General features: G+C 37.2%; 1 pseudogene; it reads left to right on the forward strand.

The window, feature by feature from the left end:
• The first annotated feature begins 590 nt into the window (after positions 1-590).
• LOC114507306 lies at positions 591-19,458 on the forward strand (annotated as a pseudogene).
• The last annotated feature ends 952 nt before the right edge of the window (positions 19,459-20,410 follow it).

Below are 20,410 nucleotides of genomic sequence, written 5' to 3' on the forward strand. Positions count from 1 at the left end.
GCTTAACCTCTGAATTTTTTAAAAGGTATTTAGGAGCAATGTGTGCAAAACCTTTAGTTCAGTAATAGTAATAATAATAATAATAATAATAATAAAGTTAGTGACTTCCATTGCCAGCCAAGATAGAAGAACAAGAACCAGATATACACTCATGCCTTAAAGAACTAAAAAGTCAAAGTATATAAAACAATGATTCAGACATTGAACAACAGGCAGCAGAGAGCCACATTCACTGAGAAGAGGGAAATAAACTATGGAAGTTCTATGATTGCTTCAGCTTACCACCTAGGGAGAGTTGCCAAACCACAGCAAAGAGAGAGGAAGTCCAAACAGAACCCAGATTTCTCTCTGAATCAAGGAGACAGAAAGGAGAATCTTGGAGCCAAAGGCAGTTAGAATTTGCAGGGCACAGCTCCAGAGCAGACAAAGCTATAAAGGGAAGTTGCTTCTGAAATCCAAGGAGGGTTCCCCTAGAATCTTCAACAGAGTTCTAATCAAAGTATGTGTGTAAGCAAACTACCTTTTAGCTGGGCAATGAACTACTGAAAAGGAGCAGGAGAAACAATTTCAGAAATCACACAGAGTTGGGAATGGTTTATGTTCCCAAGATCGAGAGGTAAAAAACGTTATGATATACAGAGCATGCATTGAGAAGAGTACTCAGAAGGCCTCACTAATGGAAACAATTTAGCCTTAGACTCAAGACTACTCTGATTCCAACTGTCAAAGAATAAAGCTAGTTATGAAAGGGTCAAAATATATCCAAGTAATTCAACTATATCCCAGAGCAAAGGTCAAAAATGATTTTAAAAATTACTACAAGCACCAACATTCACAATGCTGAATATCCAATAAAAAATTATGAGGCATGCAAAGGAGTAGAAAAAATATGGCTAATAATGTGGAAAAAAATTATTCAATAAAAACTGGCCAACAAATGGAACAGGTGACAGCAACAGTAAAAAGCACATTAAAACAGCTGCTAAAACCATTTTCTATATGTTCAAGAAAGTAGAGGAAAGCATAAGCCTATTAAGAAGAAAACACAAAAGATCTTTTTAAAACCTAATTCCAAATTCTAGAAATGGAACATATAGTCTCAGACTGGCAATTGGCAAAGCTCCTCCAGAGCTTGCTGCAGCCACCCTGCTCTGCACCCTCTGGGAACCAGGACAGGACCATTATGTGGACAAGCTGGCTTGCGCTTGCTGTGGTGGCGGTGGCCTGGGTCCGTGTGGAGCCCTCACTTCAGTAATTTGTCAAAACTACTCAGACTTCCTGACTTCCGGCCAAGATGGAGGTGTGGGTAGACACGCTGTGCCTCCTCACACAACCAAAAGAAGGACAACAATAATTTTAAAACAAAAACAACCAGAACTGACAGAAAATCAGACTGTATGGAAATCTGACAACCAAGGAGTTAAAGAAGAAACATTCATCCAGACCAGTAAGATAGGTGGAGACAGTCACTCAGGTAGAGAGGACTCACTGCAATGCAGCAGCTGGAGGACCAAGGCAAGCTAGGTGGCAGCTGGCCCCAGCAAGGTGGACCCTGTGAGGCAGCAGATTGCAGACTGGGTGGTCCTGCATTCACATGCAGATAAGCCGGGAAGAACAACTGGGGAGCAAGACAGACCACTCAACCCAGGGTTCCAGTGCATGGAAATAAAGCCTCAAACCTCTGATTGATAATACCTGTGGGGGTCAAGGCAGGAGAGGGAGAAACTCCCAGCTTCACAGGAGAGTTTGTTGGAGAGACCCAAGGGTCCTAGAACGTACACAAGCACACCCAGCTGGGAATCAGCAGCAGAAGAGCCCAATTTGATTGTGGGTAGTGGGGGAAGTGACTGAAAGCTGGCAGAGAGCAGAGCAAACGCCATTGTTCCCGCTCAGGACTTTCCCCCTCACAACGCAGTGATGTGGGTCACCCTGCCCTGCAGAATACCTAAGGTTCTGCCCCTTACTACATAAGAGGGCACAGAGATTTTTTTTTAAATGGCCTAAATGAAAGAACAGATCAAAGTTCTAGAAAAAATACAACTAAGCAACAAAGAGATAGCCAACCTATCAGGTGCACAGTTCAAAACAGTTGTAATCAGGATACTCACAGAACTGGTTGAATATGGTCACAAATTTTATGAAAAAGTGAAGGCTATGCTAAATGAAATAAAGAAAAATGTACAGGGAACCAAGAGTAAAGGGAAGGAAACCAGGTCTGAAATCAACAGTGTGGATCAAAAGGAAGAAACATTCAACCAGAAAATAATGAAGAAACAAGGATTCAAAAAAATGAGGAGAGGCTTAGGAACCTCTAGGACATCTTTAAACATTCCAACATCCAAATCATAGGGGTACCAGAGTGAGAAGAGGAAGAGCAAGAAATTGAAAACTTACTTGAAAAAATAATAAAGGAGAACTTCACCAATCTGGCAAAGGAAATAGACTTCCAGGAAGTCCAGGAAGCTCAGAGAGTCCCATAGAAGTTGGACCCAAAGAGGAACACACCAAGGCACATCATAATTGCATTAGCCAAGATGAAAGATAAAGAGAGAATCTTAAAAGAAGCAAGAGAAAAGGAGATAGTTACTTACAAAGGAGTGCCTATAAGACTGTCAACTGATTTCTCAAAAGGAATCTTGCAGGCAAGAAAGGCCTGGAAAGAAGTATTTGAAATCATGAAGGCAAGGAACTACATCCAAGATTATTCTATCCAGCAAAGCTTTCATTTAGAATGGATGGGCAGATAAGTGCTTCCCAGATAAGGCCAAATTAAAGGAGTTCATCATCACCAAGCCCTTATTATATGAAATATTAAATGGACTTATCTAAGAAAAAGAAGATAAAAAATATGAACAGTAAAATGACAATAAGCTCACAGTTATTAACATCCACACCTAAAATAAAGACAAGCTAAACAAACAACTAAAACAGGAACAGAGCCACAGAAATGGAGATCACATGGAGGGTTATAAGTGGAGGAGTGGAGGAAGAGGGTGAAAAGGTACAGAGAAAAAGCAGCATAAATGGTAGGCAAAAAATAGACATGGTGAGGTTAAGAATAGTATAGGAAATGTAGAAGCCAAAGAACTTATATGTATGACCTATGGACATGAACTGAAGTGGGGGAGGAATATGAGTGGGAGGGGTTGTGCAGGGTAGAGGGGAATAAAGAGGGGGAATGGGACAACTGTAATAGCATAATCAATAAATAAAAGAAATAGAACATATAATGTCTAAAATGAAAATGACATAGGATAATATAAATTCTAGCCTGGGAACTAAAAAGTTGGCAACCATGGGAAACACTACTAGACTTGACGAACAGCACTGATAAGCAATGATGGTAATAATGTGGTTTTTTTCTGTTTCTTTGGTATCACAGTGCAATTGTATACTCGTTTTATGTTCTGCATCCCCCGCTCTGATCATTTGCTTTACTGGCAGTGAAAAGTGATAATTGAGGGAATAAAAAACAAAGGAACAAATAAATAAATAAGCTCTGTTCCTGTACAGTTTTAGCAAACAAAGTAAAAATTTTAATCAAGAAAAAAAAAAACAAGATAAAATGAACTGTAGATTTGACACCTGTATTAGTGAATTTAAAGACATAACAGTAGAAACTATTCAAAATTAAGCTCATAGAAAAAGTGTGAAAATAATCAAGAGGACATCAGTGAGTTGTGAGACAACTTCAGGTGGACTATTATACACATAATTTGAGTCACAGAGGAGAGCTAAAACAGAAAAGTGTCCCTAGGTTTTGAAATATAGTGTCTGTGGCCCATTCCTTTAACCAGAGGATCAGATGAGACCATAAGGACAGAACAATGATCTTGCCCTAATATAATGGTAAAGTCTTTGAACATTGTCTTGCAACATATATTAGGAGGATTGGACTTTAACTTTAGTTTATGAGTGTTTGAGCTACACTGAACATTCTTCATACAAAAATCTTCCCAGGTTGATTGATATATGTACTGGAGTAGCCTATGGCATAAGAGGGTTAGATGGATAAAGTAAAGACTCAGGCAGAAGAAAATTTTCTAAGCTCTGAAATTATGTCATTCACTAATGCACTTCCTTTCCTTCTCTCTTGTGTCTATTCTCCACTTTCTTCAGATGGAGGCTTTGTTATTTCTTGATATATAACAAAGCTCCTATTCACACTAGCATTGGAAGGAACACATAACTCTCAGTGGTGATTAGTACTTGTAAAAGTACAGCGGGAATGACAAAATTCTTTCACATATTCTTGAATTTATTTAAAATTTTCTATGGGCCAAGCACTGTGAAGTGTGCTGGTGTAACAGGGTGCAGCCAAGAGGAGAGCCCCAAATAAGGATTTGTAATAGGGTCCAGAAGAGCTTGGAGATAATTGGCTCCACATCACAGGGCCGCACCTGCCCAGAATGCTGGCAGCTGTGGCCAATTGTTAGAGGAGCCAGAAATTGGGATGCAGAGGAAGATTGGTGTTGGGATTTAAACGGAAGCACGGCAGCCATTGGGGGTCTCACTTTTTGGGACCACGCATCTGTTTAGGGCTACGCAGCTTTGGTGTCTTGGTTGGGACCATGAGGCTTTGGAAGTGCTCCCTTTTGCCACGTGGAGGGTGCTGGGAGGACTGTGTGCATTTGTGGGGAACTTTAGTTTGTGTTATTTCAAATGAATAATAAATTCCTTTCCTTTTCACAAATCTCTGGCATTGAGAGATGTCTTTCCTCTGGCGGCAGACATAACGAACCTCGGCGGGGGTTCCTTTCGGGTAATAGTATATTGCTTCGGCTGCCCCTTTTGTACTGTAACAATAAGAAATCTAATCTAAAATGAGGACTCAAAGACAGTTTCCTTAGAGAATTAATATTTGAGCTAAGTACTAAAATATTAGAAGTTAGCCAGGTGCAGGTGAGCCACCAGAATCACAGAGTCAGACACACATAATTTAAGATACCAAAGAAGAAGTACTCTTCAAAAGGCACTTCCTTGCTACACAGTTGGTATATTTCCATGTTGTACTTCTCACTGTTTCATTCAATTTATAGCAAGCCTGCCAGGGTCTCTACTTTAGAGGATTAATGCAAAGATTTGTTTCGTTCTTTAGTATGATCCTATTAAACTCAATGATGTTTTGTTTTTATCAAAGACATTTGAAGAAACTCAAATGTCTTCACGGTCCTGAAAAACCATTTCCACAGAGAAATGTCCAGCTCATTAAAAATTCATCATTTAATCTTACCTGCATCTTCTAAGCACATATCCTACCTGGCCACCCTCACACCACATATTTAATCAGGAGCCTTAAAATGTCAGAAAGATTAGGTTGGATGGCTGCATAAATGCTTCTATCTTTCTATCTTTTTATGTCATTCTTTGAGAAGTGGTTGCCTAATCCAAATCTAGCTTTCCAGTTACATAAAATTCCCTGTCCCACCCCAACTCTTAGATCAGTATTATTGACTTTTTTTCCTTTGCCTGAGTCTCAGATATGGCCTGGCACCATGTTGTTAACTGATCCTTTAATACTTCATTCATTATGCTGGGTTTTTTGTTAAAATTTTGTTTTTGAAAATCATTAAAATATCCTTTATCTTGGTTTATGATATTTTTGGTGTCCTCTTAAATCATGCACCTGAGTCAAGTGACTCCCTCTTCTTGCCCTAGTCCCAACCCTATAGCTTTTGTTACTTCCTGAAGGAATAGCAAGCTAGGAGCAGAGGAAGACATCTCTGTCTAATACTGTGCTTGAACCTCCTGTCCTTGAGCAAATAGAAACTGCAAGAGGGAGGGAGAGAATAAATTCTCTTAAAGCAGATTCAAGGACAGGTCATTGAGGACATTTACATAAACAAATTTAAACATTAGACACTGTCATTTCTGAAACTCATTATTTGCTTATAAAAATATATCATGGGTTTCTGATACATTTCAAGAAAAATGCTCTATTTTAAAAATTACTTAAACTTTTTATCAGTCCTACTTCTAAGATTATAATCAACTTACAATTAGCAAAGACATTTAAAAGATACAAAAATGTGATATTACAAACCAGAGAAATATTTCATTTCATGTGGGCTTTCCCATAATTGTGCTCATCCTCAGCCTTGAATCAGTTTGGCCATACATAATAGAAATGGGTCACATGTAGTTGAAGCTCTCTCTCTAATGTGATTCTCTAGAATTTCTACTTGACTTGTCAGTACTTTATATTGTACTGACAGTTATTTTTCCTTGTCTCTCTCCCTCTCTTTCTTCTCCCTCCCCCTTCTCTCTATCCTCTTATATTCCTTGGCTCACTTTTCCCCTTTTCCCCTCATTAACATCCCTTATAGCAGTTGGAGAATATCCTAGATGTTCAAAACAAATAAGCAAGTACAAGCAACATTTCAAATTCATACTGTTGAATTTTATTCATATAGTATACATACTATATGTACTACAATATATGCAGTGCATATATAATAACACAGTAAGGAAAACATATTCCATAACTGAAATGGATTGGTTATTATAAATGTATGGTAACAAAATACATTTAACAGGGAATGAACAGTGTTTGGGGAAAATCAGGAAACAGAAGGAAAACAAAATATAAGATGGTGGTGAGGCTGGGAGTGATTAGGAGATGATAGATGTAAAAATGCTCAAAATACGTGTCCCCATTTTTTGGAAGGTTTGGCTCTGCAACTCTCAAACCTGTTGCTTCTTCTTAGAAGACTTATTTGAGCACCCCATGTTGAATTGTCCATTCCTTCCTCTGTTTTCTCACTTATATTCTAATTTAATTGCACACTTTAACTTCTGTCATTCATCTGCATCTTTGAAAACCATTCATTTACATCTCTGTTGTCCTCCTTCCCACTAAGTACCCATCTCCTTTAGTATATGGCTGTATATTATTCAACTTTGAATTCTTCATCTGGCACATGTCAAGTACTTAGTTTCAAATGCAATGGCCTTATTTGTTATTCACATAAACATACATGAGTTTTTAAAGTTTTCCTTAGCTATAATCTTCTCATTTATAAAATTAAGAAACTAATACCTAAAGATTAAAATGAAGTATCTAGGGTTGAGTTTTGATTAAGCACTAGGAAATTAACCAGACTTTTGTTTGTAAAAGCCTCAAACTTTAAAAAATATTAAACTGGCTTCTGTGTAAGACAAAAACCTCTGAAGGTTGATGAAAATGCAAATTGCCTAATCCCTGGCAGCTGGATTCTTGAGGTTTGATGGAACAAGAGGGTAGCAAGTTCCACAGAGACCTGAGTCTCTGAAGTAGTTGGCCTCCCACAGGGACTGAAACAACTGGGCACTGAGATCCAGTTCCTTCAGATGGAAAACTGCAGACTAAAAGAATCTCCACAATGTTTTCTCTGAACCATGCAAATCCTGGCATCTGACAACAATGCAAAGAATAAAGAAGGAACCACAAAATAACTGATACTAGATTTGGTAAGTGGGAAACTAAATTTTATTTTTTCCCCAATGGAGAAATATGACAGCTCTTGTCTTTCAGCATTTTCAAGCAATTTATGTGGTCTTACAAAACCTAATAATCTGAGGTTTCTGATCAGTTGCACTATAGTTCAGAGATCCCTGGCAATTTCGAGGAAGCTGAATGGAAGGGGCTTGTTCAGAAAAGCAGCCTATTCTAACTAGAAAAATAGCTTTGTGATTTCTACTCTAATCTGGGGAAGAATATACTAATCTTGTTATAGAACAGACCTGTGGAAGAGTCGAACAATATACTATTACCAAGTGGACCCCACCCTTCTCATGGGGTCCCCCTGTTCAAAGTTTGCCTGGCCAGCCACCAAGGGAATTACATCTCTCAATGCCAGAGAGTCGTGAAAAGGAAAGGAATTATTTATTCAAAAGTTATACAAACTTAAGAGTAATTACTTAATGTTTTCTTTGAGATACCAAAGTCCCTTAAAATACCCACAAATGCACACAATATTTCCTTCCCCCTTTGCCCAGCCCATGGTACCATATCTCAGGGAAAGAAATAGAAGTCTGTGGCTTCGGTAGTCCCTCGGTTCCCAGCAATCCACGCTTGGCTGGCCATCCTCCTGTGGTTCCCCACACCATCAGGTGTGTTGCCTCCAAAATCTCCAGTTAATCCAAAAGCATGTGGCACCTTTTCATGGCCCACCAGCAAGTCCTCTCATCCCTTTTCTTCCCAGCAAGGTCTTTCCTACTTTCTAAGCCACATGGCAAAAGGGAGCACCCCAAAGCTTTATGGCCCCAGCCTCTCATGGCTGCCAAGCCTGGGTTTAAATCCCAACGCCAATCTTTCTCTGCAGCTCCATTTGAGACTTCTCCCACAATTAGCTATACCTTCCAGCATTCCTATATTTTTCCAGCTTTTCTGGTCTGCCATAGTAAGTCCAGGCAGTCATGGCCCCATGGCATGGAGCCAATCATCTCCAAGCTCTCACACAAGTGCTATAACCAGAGGGAGCTGCCTCCCAGTTACATCATGGATTGAAGTCACTCCCATCCCCCTGGCTCAAAGCCTGGCCACAGCTATTGAACATATCCATGAAACCGGTTAAAAGTTATAGATGTGTTAAATGACCATGCCATAGGCTAGCTGAAAAACTATTGCTATGCAAAACAGCTTTCAATGGCCCTGCTCCATGTGTCCCATCCCCCAGTTCAGACTTGTGGGGGTAAGGACATCCTATATATATTTTTTAATATTTCCTGGACACCTTGAGTCCTGGACCCCATTACAAATCCCTATTTGGCGGCCCCTGGCTGCACCCTGTATCAATCTCAGCAGAAGACAATTTTGGGAGAATTTTCATCAACAGCTCACATCTTCGAAATTATTTTCAAAGATTTTTAAAGCATATTCTCTGGAAGTAGAAGCCTCCATTTCAGGTCACCCATAGCAGATCTCAGAAAGTTCTTATTATTCAGATATTTAAATTATTTCAGTATTCCCTTATCCTTTGCTTTTCCATATGCAATTAAAATATCCCCCTGTTTCCTACATTCTTATTTATCTTTCTAATAATGAGTGTGGCTCACACTCATTACCATTTTTCTCATTTGTCTCATAACATTCTTCTAAGAAATAACATTACCATTTGAATTTCACAAATTTGACTATAAACTCAAAGAAATATTATATAAAGTCTATAAATGTGTAAAGGTACTAAACAAGCCAACAGAAAAAAATATTTCTAAAATTCAGTTCTAGATCTTTCACATAAGCCTCTCCAATATAAATCTACAAAAAGATATTTTTGGCCCATCTTACTGTCTATAGAGTATATTTTAAGTGACTATGTCTTTATTTCTCATTTTCAATAAGAAATGCCAGCTAGAACTCTGTAGCTTTAAATGAGTACTATGGACAAGAAAAAATATTAAAGTGAGTAAGTCAAATTATGTAGTTGTATGAAATATTATGCAGACTTCTGAAGCATGTATTCCCATTTCTTGTTGGCCTGATGTAATATAAGCAACTAAATACTTCTCTAGCAGAATTTAACAAATTTACATCCTAATTATTCCCTCTAAGCAATTTATTTTCTATTTTTTAAAAATTCTGACACAAATCTCTCCAAAAGGGAAAGGTATGGTAAAGAAAGTTTTAATGACACCCAAAAGAAAAAAAATTAACTTCTGAGCTAGCTATAAAATATTTAATGAAGTTCTGTGTTCTCCTTGCTGAAAGTAGACAATAATAAATATCTATCTTTCTCCTTTCTTTTGTGATAGCATATAAATATAAAATGTAATACTACTAGCATACAATAACAATATAAATTCTATTTTACAGTATTTTACAAATCCTCATTAAAATTCTGTGAATTGTAGAGGGCTTTTACTCTTTGCTTAATTGTACTTTTGTTTTCAATATTTGACCAATTTTTTTATTTTTCAATTAGAGTTGACATCCAATATTATTTTATATTAGTTTCAGGTGTATAGCATACTGGTTAGACAATTATATAATTTACAAAATGATCCCCCTGATGATTCAAGTACCCACCTAATACCACACATAGTTATTACAATATCATTGACTATGTTCTCTATGCTGTATTTACATCCCTGTGACTATTTTATAACTATGAATTTGTACTTCTTAATCCCTTCACCTTTTCCACTGCTCTCCCCAAGCCCCTACTCCTCTGGCAACCATCAGTTTGTTCTCTGCATCAATGAGGCTCTTTCTGTTTTGTGTATTTATTCCTTTTGTTCTTTAGGTTCCACATATAGGTGAAGTTACATGGTTTTCCCTTTTCTATCTGATTTATTTCACTTAGCATAGTACCCTTTGGGTCCATCATATTGTAGCAAATGATACAGTTGTACTTGTTTTTATTTTTTATATTTTCTCAAATTAAAAATATAAAGTGGACAAAATATAATTAAATATTCATTTGTATTCTTAAAATGGTATAAAATATTGTTCTAGTTTATGTACTACATAATTAATATGCTTCAAACAATAAAAGTCAACCATACAAGTATGAATTCATATAACCTGTATTTTATATCATTCATATCTAATTCAAGTGATTTTAATAGTTTTTATTTTTATATAATTCATTTTCCCCATTTAAGGGCTATCTAAAATAGGATTAAACATGGTAAACAAAATGAGCACTAAGTTGCAAGTGTATTAGTGCAGTGCATAATGAGAAATAATACCTTACATTGAATTATAGAATTCAAAGTTATTATGTTCACATGAAGAAAATATAATTTTCAAAATTTTGGATTTATAGTGTATATATCTTTATCAAAAATATACCCCATAAAATAACTTACTTATCTGGTGCTCTTTTTTTTAAATTAATATGATTGATGAATGATAGATAAGGAAATAATATATCTTACATTACATATAATAATATCTCCAACCAATCCTTTGTAAACACATATATGCATAAAATGAGATAAACATCATTCTCCATAAACTTTGGAAAAATTTGAAACAATTTTTGCACAGCCAAAAGAGAATATTTTAGAAGTCTCACGTATCAGTTCTTCAATTCACCACTTCCTTTCTCTTCTATCAAATTCATCATTGAAGCATTATAATAAAACATTACCAATAATTTTAACATTAGCACTAAAAATCATATCTAGTTCTAACCTATAGAGTAAAATATAAGTTAAATATTTCTGATACTTAAACACTTAAAATTCAGTTGAAATTTATACATATGTGCTTTTAAAACCCTAGACATAGTGATTTTATATTTTGCATTATAATTAAATGATTTAGAGAAAAAAATACCTTTAGTAAGACTCAGGAACATAATCTGTGAGAATCAATCTCTCCATTTTTTTTAAAGATTTTATTTATTTATTTTTAGAGAGGGAAGGGGGGGGAGAGAGAGAGAGAGAGAGAGAGAGAAACATCAATGTGCGGTTGCTGGGGGTTATGGCCTGCAACCCAGGAATGTACCCTGGCTGGGAATTGAACCTGGGACACTTTGATTCCCAGCCCATGCTCAATCCACTGAGCTACACCAGCCAGGGCTCATTTTTTTAATATATGAATTTTTTCTGTTTACTTCTACCTCTCTACTTTTTCTACTTCTAAGGGAGGCTAGGCTATATAAACTATGATTTAGTTTCTCTTTTTGGCCTTGTATTTATTTCTCACATGTCTGACTGTTAAAGCATTCTCTAGTATTATTTAATAGATCATGATGTGAACAATTTGCTTTTACAAAGAACAGACCAGTTCTTTTATTTTCTTTCTTCTCCCTCTATAAAACATTTTATTATGTTATCAACAACTATCTATATACAAATAAAAGTAATGGGTGATTAATATAAAAACTAAGAAGCAAATACAAATTGTAATGTATAATATGAAGACAATACTGCCACTGTTGGGTGAAGGCTCCAAATAGAAAATAAATTGTTTCTCTGTCATTAACATCTGGCTTCTGTTTCCCTGGATTTTATGAACCTCTTTGGAGAACTCAGCAATAAACCCAAGTAGAAAACACTGGGCTACCATGGTTGAAGATTTGACAGGACAAGTGAGCTGTCTTCCCAGAAAAAGAAAAGTAGGTCGCTATCAATCTGAGGAAAGAACAGTTGGTTGAGGTGTTTAAAAATACAGAGCAATAAAACCTTTAACTTGGAGACACAAAACCATTCTCCAAAAAAGCATCATCAGTATCACCACCAGCAGCACCACCAGCAGCAGCAGCAACAAAAACAGCAGGAGCAGCAGCAGCTACTGCCACCACCAATACCTACAAATGGGCAACAAGGCCTCAGACAAAATGAAGTCTTGACTATTGACCTGAAGAATTTTAGGAAACAAGGAGCAAAGACCTTCATCCAGTGTAGCCAGCTCTTTGTGGGCAATCTTCCTCCTGATATCACTGAGGAGGAAATGAGGAAACTATTTGAGAGATATGGGAAGGCAGGTGAAGTCTTCATTCATAAGAATAAGGGCTTTGGCTTTATCTACTTGGAAACAAGAACTGTGGCAGAGATTCCTAAAGTGGAGCTGGACAACATGTCATTCCGTGGAAAGCAGCTGCATGTGCGCTTTGCCTGTCATAGTGCATCTCTTTAGGGGTTAGGGTTAAATCTTCCTCAGTATGTGTCCAACGAACTGCTGGAGGAAGCCTTTTCTGTGTTTGGCCAGGTGGAGAGGGCTGTAGTCATTGTAGATGATCGAGGAAGGCCCTCTGGAAAAGGCATTGTTGAATTCTCAGGGAAGCCAGCTGCTGGGCAAGCTCTGGACAGATGTAGTGAAGACTCCTTCCTGCTAATTACATTTCCTTGCCTGTGACTGTAAGAGCCCATGGACCAGTTAGATGATGAAGAGGGACTTCTAGAGAAGCTGGTTATAAAGAACCAGCAATTTCACAGGAAGTGGGAGCAGCCACCTAGATTTGCACAGCCTGGCTCCTTTGAGTATGAGTATGCCATGCACTGGAAAGCACTCATTTAGATGCAGAAACAGAAGCAGGATCAAGTGGACCTTTTTATAAAAGAAAGAAAAGTAACCTGTTACACACACATCGTATCTGTGTGTGTGTTTGTCAGTGGGTGGGTGTGATGATTGTTACCAAGGTTCGCCATTTTCATCTATATTCCATTTTCTTGTCCTTCTAACACACTTAAAGTTAGCAGTGTCAGTGGGACTACTGGCCAGTGAAATGAGAAGATTTGACACATTGACTAGCTTTTGCTTCACTCTCCAATCCCCTTTCCAGCTGCCAGGTGATCATGGAAGCAGATGTTCAAACATAGCTTCCATCAACCCAGGGCCCCAAGTGATTGATGGGCAAAGCTCTCCTATAACATATGCTGGGCTTGTGACATAAATAAAAAAGAAACTATTTATTAACTACTAATATATGGAGGTTATGTGTTTAATGCTGCCAATTATGACTGGCTCAGGAGATGAAATTATAATTATTCTGTTTTCAAAAGTAGCGTACCATTACCTACCCACATGTAGAAGACTGAACTTCTGCACACTCCAATGAAAGCTATTGCCTCTATATGGATATTCAGAATAGCAGCATGGTAAAGTGGAACCAGAACAAACTTGGAGATTTGGCTAAGTGTCCAAAGTAATGCAAATTAGTAGCAAACCTTGGACTTTTCATTAACTTGTTTCATTACTTTGGGCAAATCATTCAAGCACTCTAAACTTAAATTTCCTGTTTGTAAAAAGAAGACAATATCAGCCCCTCTATGTAACAAAGCTAAATGTCAAAATGATTTATAAGTTTTATATGTTGCTCTTACTAGAGCATAGAAATATATCCCATTCTTAAATCCTCAATCACCTAGTAAAGCATCATATCCCAATAGGTAATAAATAAATGTTTAGAAATTACAGGCAAATTCTTCTGGAATTATTCAAGTATTTAATGAATGTCTGACTGGTTTATAGACTAATTGAGAACATGTCTTTCAAGAAATACTTCATTAGCAAAGTATTTAATAATTTTAATGTGTTAGATACTTATTAACCATTTACCACATGCCAGATACTGTTCTAGGTACTGGAGGAGTGGGAAATTGAGCAAATTAGACAAATTATTTGCTGTGATGAAGGAAACAGAACATGGCAAGCAAAAATTGTGTGTGGGAGGAGGGAGAGGGAAGAATGATTAAGTGATCAGGACATTTGAGCAAAAAATTCAGTAAAGGAAGGTAAGCCATGTAGCTACTTGAAGGAACAGCATTCCAAGTAGTGGACACAGTATGTGCAAGAGCCCTGAAGCAGGAGTGTTTCTAATGTGTTTAAGAATAGCATAAAAACCATTCCAACTGAGGCCACATGAGCAAGACCATAAATGTAAGCAATCAGATCAAAGAAGTAAAGGAGGAACCAAGTTTCTTTTAGTTTATAATATCAACAATGAATTTTATTCTGAATGACATAGAAAGCATTAGAAGGTTTTGAACAGCAGAGAAACATGAGTTGACTTACATTTCAAAGGATCACCCAGGTTGCTGCTTAGTGGAGGATAGATTGTTGAAGGATCAACTATGGAAGCAGGAAGATAAGTGGGAAAGCTATTGAAACAGTTCAAATAAGACAACCAGTTCCAAGAAGTCATCATATATATTTATACAAAAAAATTATATATACATATATATATATATATATATTAGAATATCGTTCTGCATCCATACTCAGCTCTATGCTACTATGACAACAGTAGCACACAGAAGAAAGGTTAAGGCTGTTGTGAATCTACATCCTGAAGTCAAGGCAGCCAGGAGACAACAGTTGCTCCAATAGTTCCTGAGAACTGAGACTATTAATGTTACTACCAGCTCAGCCCCATAAACCACTGCTAAGAACAAAATCTCTGGAATCTTTAAAGATCTCTGATGCTTCTGAGTGTTACTACCCGCTGTCAGGGGTGTACACTCAGTGCAATAAAAACCCCACAACAATGTTTATCTAGAAAGGACCTACTTTTTCTCTAGCTATTGCTGTGTTCTTCTGTTGGGTTCAATTAGCAGGACATAGACTAAGCTTCTACAATGAAGATTTAAAATACAGTGGCTTAAACAAGGTAGTTTATTTTGTGCTCATATAATCATAGAGATAAGAGGTGACAGGACTGGTCTGAGTAATCTGCCACTCTCAACAGGGGCCTTTCATTTTTGGGTCAACGTACCTGTATCAGTTTCATCATCTACTAGTGGTACACATCACTTTCCCTCCTATCTTCTCTGTCAGAACTGAGTCTGTGAGGGAAACTGGAAAATAACACCAAGTCAGGCAGACATGCATCCTGCTAAAACTCAGGATTTCTTTTAATAAAGAAAAGGAGAATGTATTTCATTGACATCTAGGACACTCTGCCACAGGAATCTTAATAGGTGTTACACATGTGAGACTTGACAGGAAGAGATTTATGAGGTTACCTCCCTCCCCATTTTATAGATTAAAAACCTAAAATATAGTCTCGTGCCATCTTCTAACTTATTCAAAAATATCTGGAAAATCAGTGAGTGACTTTCCTTGTTATCATTCACTATAAAGATTCAATATTCATACACTTGTTTCCCTTAGTAATTTATGTCCTTTGTATTTATAAAAAACATTGCTGGAAATAATTTTATTCTTCCACATAGCCCTTTAAAATTATCAGTGATTCAGAAGTTAGAAAACTAAGAATTACAGGATATACGATGTAAAACTTAGCTATACTTGAGGCCTCCATTTCTTCTCCCAATGGAGAGACACATTTTAATTTACAGTTGCAGACTCTAACCTCAAAGGAAAACCCCTTTTCACTGAGAAAGATTGAGAAAACTGTATGCTATTTCACCCTAAGTTATCACTCCCATAAACAAATGAATGCATATAATTCCCCAGCTAGGGGTTATTTTTAAATCTTGATTCTTATTTTAAAGTAAATATACAAGAAAGGAGTTACAGAAAATAACTGCAAACTTCTTTGCAGTAGTGATACTACAGTATAATTGCCCAGGCTGGTAATAGGCATTTTACACACAGCATCTCTAGTTCTTCCAGAGCTTCAGGGAAGATAATATGATCCCCATGTTATTTTACTTTTTTACTACAGTTATTTTTTTTAAGATTTTCTTTGTTTTTAGAGAGAAGAAGGGAGGGAGAGAAATATCAATATGTGATTGTCTGTCACATGGCCCCTACTGGGAACCTACTGGCCCAAAACCCAGGCATGTGCCCTGACTGGGAATCAAACCAGTGACCCTTTGATTTTCAGGCCCATGCTCAATCCACTGACCTACACCAGCCAGGGACAATGCTCATATAAAATCTTAGAAAATAGATGCTTGAAGAATTTAAGTATCTTACCCAAGATCACATGGTTATTAAGATAGAGCCAGAAAGCCAATTGAGGTCTTAAGTAGTATTGTGTTAGTGCTGCAATTGATTCCATGATTAAGTTGTGCTCCTTGGACTGTTAAGTTAGACAGTGCACTTCTGGAAAGGGCCAGCACTTGAAATAACCACTACTTTTAAGTGTCCCTGAGTTTCCTTTGGTTTTTGCTCCATTCTTAATCATTTTTTCATATTTCTTAATCATTTTTTTATATTTTAAGTATCTAGAGAAAAAAACTAAGAAATGTTCACTACAGAGTTAAAATTGGTCTGTTTTAAGATACTAATATCAAGCAAAGATCTTAGCTACTAAGTTACAAGAAATAGAGCTCACACTGTAAATTTAGAAATGACCCACATATAACTTCAGTGTGGCTATTTGTGATTTTCTAATTCAATGAACTTAAACTGAGAAGAGTAGAATATTAGCCAGAATGCCCATTATTAGGTTATGTATACTTACCTCTTCAATCTATCAAAATAATTGGCTTTCTTTTTCTGTTTTTAGTGCAGTTTCTATATGAAAGGTTGGTACAATTATGGCAATTACAGAATTCACCTCATGTGCAAAGATAAAACAAGTAAAACAAGCAAATACCTTCAAAACAAAACTTTCTTCAGGAAGTAGATTTATTTTCAAAAAGTAAAATCTACCGTGGAGTTTGCTCTTTTTTAAAACTGTTGAGACATGGACGATTGGCACTTTTTACTTCTCTATTCTTGTCATTGTAGTTCCTTTTTTTCTACTTGGGTAATAATCAAACTAATAATAGTCTTAGTTCTTGTTAAAAAGTCCCCCCTGGTGGTGGTGAGGGAGATAGTGGAATTAAACAGTTGATTCAATCTCGTATGACTGTATTGTAGTTCCTGAATTTAGGGGTCTAGAATAAAAATTTTGTGTCAAATATACTACATAGCCACAAAAAAAATGATACAAATTTAAATTGAATACACTATGGCTAGATGGAATTTCCATTGGTGGCACAATAAAACTGACTTCTAATAAAAGATTTAGTTGCACCTTCTCTGTATTAGTTAGTAAACATTTTTTATGGATCATCTGAGAAGACTGGAGGGAAAAGTGCCAGTAAAATTACTGCCTTAAAAGGCTAATGAATAGTACTGAGTAGGAATGCATCAATGCCAATTACATTACTAGACATTTGCAATAATTCAATAAGAAGAAAAAATGGGTAAAGCCCAATCTCTATGAAGGTACGGTATAAATCAATTTCACTAATCCCTTGGCCTTCTCTCATATTATCCTCAAGAAAAAGATGATCAAATACCAGGTGATTATGGTTGAGGAAGACTGATATCACTCCAAAGTACAGGCACTTGTGAAATGCCAGCAAATTCCAAACAAGTCAACATTTTAATCAGCTATTTGGAGGAATTTACAAGCCATGCTCTTCTGAATCTTGCCCATTTGCCTCAGCCCCACCCCACATCATTTTCTGAGCTCTTCTGTCCTGCTCTGTGCCTGAGAGTAGAGACTCATTCACTGTGGAGCTAATGAACTTGCAGCTTCAGAGCCCTTCATATGTTGCTTCATCCAAATCTGGTGCCTAAGATCACTTTTAATTCTTTTACCTAGAGAAGGCCTCCATACCATGTGAGCTTCATCCGCATATAACCTGGATCCAACCCTGCCTAGGAGCCTGCCTCCTTCAGACTGTCAACTGATATGGTAGGCAGAACAATGCCCCTGACACAAATGTCCACATCCTAACTCCTGGATCCTGTGAAAGTTATTAATAGCAAAAGAAGACTCAATCTACCATATTGTCTTTAAAGATGGAGGAAGGGAGGAAGCTAAGAAATGTGGATGACACCTGAAAGCTGGAAAAGACAAAGAAGTGGATTATCCCCTAAGGCCTCCAGAAAGGAACAAGCCCTGCTGACACCTTGATTTTAACCTAATAAAACCTCTGTAGGAATTCTAATCTACAAAACTATAAGAGAGTAAATTTGAATTGTTTTAAGCTACTAAGATGTGGCCATTTTTACAGCAGTAATAAAAAATTAATATACCTGGTTTGATTGCATTTGGCTAATGAGAATCATCAGAAGAAGATTGGAGACCGAGAAGAGAAAGCGTTTCCTTACTGCACTCTACCTATTCTGTGGCCAGCACCCTCACAGGGGCTGCATCTCTCTGCAAATAGAATCCTGCCTGGGGCCCCTCCTTTACTGCCCCAGCTCACTGGGATCCTAGAGCACAATTTCCCGTCCTTGCCCCTTCAAGGCTAGAGCTGGCAACGACTTCTCCCTCTTGCTTATTTCCTTATTCTACCCACAGTTTTGGAAATGGTACCTCTAGTGGGTCGAACAGTGTTGCCCAAAAATTCATGTCCAGCCCTGGCTGGTGTGGCTCAATGGATTGAGTGCCAACCAAGGAGTCACTGGTTTGATTACCAGTCTAGGGCACATGCCTGAGTTGTGAGCCAGGTTCCCAGTAGGGGTGTGTGATAGGAAATCACATATTAATGTTTGTCTTCCTTTCTTTCTTCCTCCCTTCTCCTCTCTAAAAATAAGTAAAATCTTCTTTAAAAAATTTATTCCTATCCAGAACATCAGAATATGACCTTATTTAGAAATAGAATCTTTTATGTGTAATCAGTTTAAGACCTTGATATAAAATCATCCTGGATTCATCATTAAATCCAATTATTTATGTCCTTGTAAGAAAAGAAGACACAGAGTTACACAAAGAAGAATATTATGTGAGGATGACTTTACAAGACAATGAATGCCAAGGACTGCTGACAAACAATAGAAGCTAGGAAAGAAGCAAAGACAATTTTTTCTTTAAGAACCTCTAGATTCCAGGGGTGTCAAACTCATTTTCACCAGAGGCACTTCAGCCTCAAAGTTGCCTTCAATGGGCTGAATGTAATTTTAGGACTGTATAAATGTAATTTCTCATTAACTAGGGGCAAGAATCTTGGTGCTACCACCAGGAGAAACAAGGTGCCCAGCCAGATAAAACAGGTGGAGGGCTAGTTTGGCCTGCGGGCCTTGTGTTTGCCACCTGTGATCTAGAAGGGACCAACTCTGCCAACACCCTGCCTCCAACTCTGCCAACTCTGGCCTCCTTGACTATGAAAAAATAAATTTCTTTTGCTTGAAGCCACTACTAAGATTGTAGTAATTTGTTATGGCAGCCCTGGAAAACTAATACAGTACCTTTGTTAAAGTTTCTTGAACCCCCTGAGTTGGCTTCTGTTTTCTGCTGGGACCCTAGCTGACACAAACTTATGCCGATTATACTTGTAAATGACAGAAGATGGGAGAGAGGGTAAAAACCTTGGATATAGAGTCAAAATTTAAAATTATCTCAGTCTATGTGAAGGGCCACAACAAAAGTATAACAAACAGCCTTGTAGTTAGTGTCACCCAAATCAGTCACCACAATTTGGTATCCCTGACATTGTGCCATTTTATGTATAAAATGAAGTTAATAGATCTTGTTCTTCCTATCTCACAATGTTCAAGAATAAGAAGAAATAATAAAATACAGAGAGATAAGTATAGAACTAGGAGCCACAGATCTGAGTCTAGACCTGACTCTATCACCAACAAGCTGTGTAATCCTATTTAAATTAACCTCTGTGATCTCTAGTTCCCTCATCTCTAAAATGAGGAGACTGGACTAGATGATCTACAAGTGGATCATTCAGTGCTAACATTCTGTGGTTTGGTTGATTAGGACAGGAAGACATGTGAAAAAAAAAAGCCTATTTATGGAAAAGACCAAGGTGATTTTCAGTAGTTGATCACAAGCTCAAAAGTAACCAAGCAGTGAGGGGACTGCTAAAAATAAACAGTTTAATTAAGTAATTTAAAATAAAGGAAAGTGCTTATAGATTTAGTGTACATTGGAAATGTAATATCCATCTAAAGGGAGATGAGTTCTACTGAGATACATTGCATGGTCAGTTATAAACATCAAATTGTAAAGGAATACTAACAATGAAAATTTTTTCCAAGCCAGGGTTATTAGAATAGTTTGACACCTGAAAAATGTTACATATGTATTGATTTAATGAGCAAAGAGTATATATA

This window comes from Phyllostomus discolor, chromosome 10 (assembly GCF_004126475.2).
Source record: "Phyllostomus discolor isolate MPI-MPIP mPhyDis1 chromosome 10, mPhyDis1.pri.v3, whole genome shotgun sequence".
Classification (NCBI taxonomy): Eukaryota; Metazoa; Chordata; class Mammalia; order Chiroptera; family Phyllostomidae; genus Phyllostomus; species Phyllostomus discolor.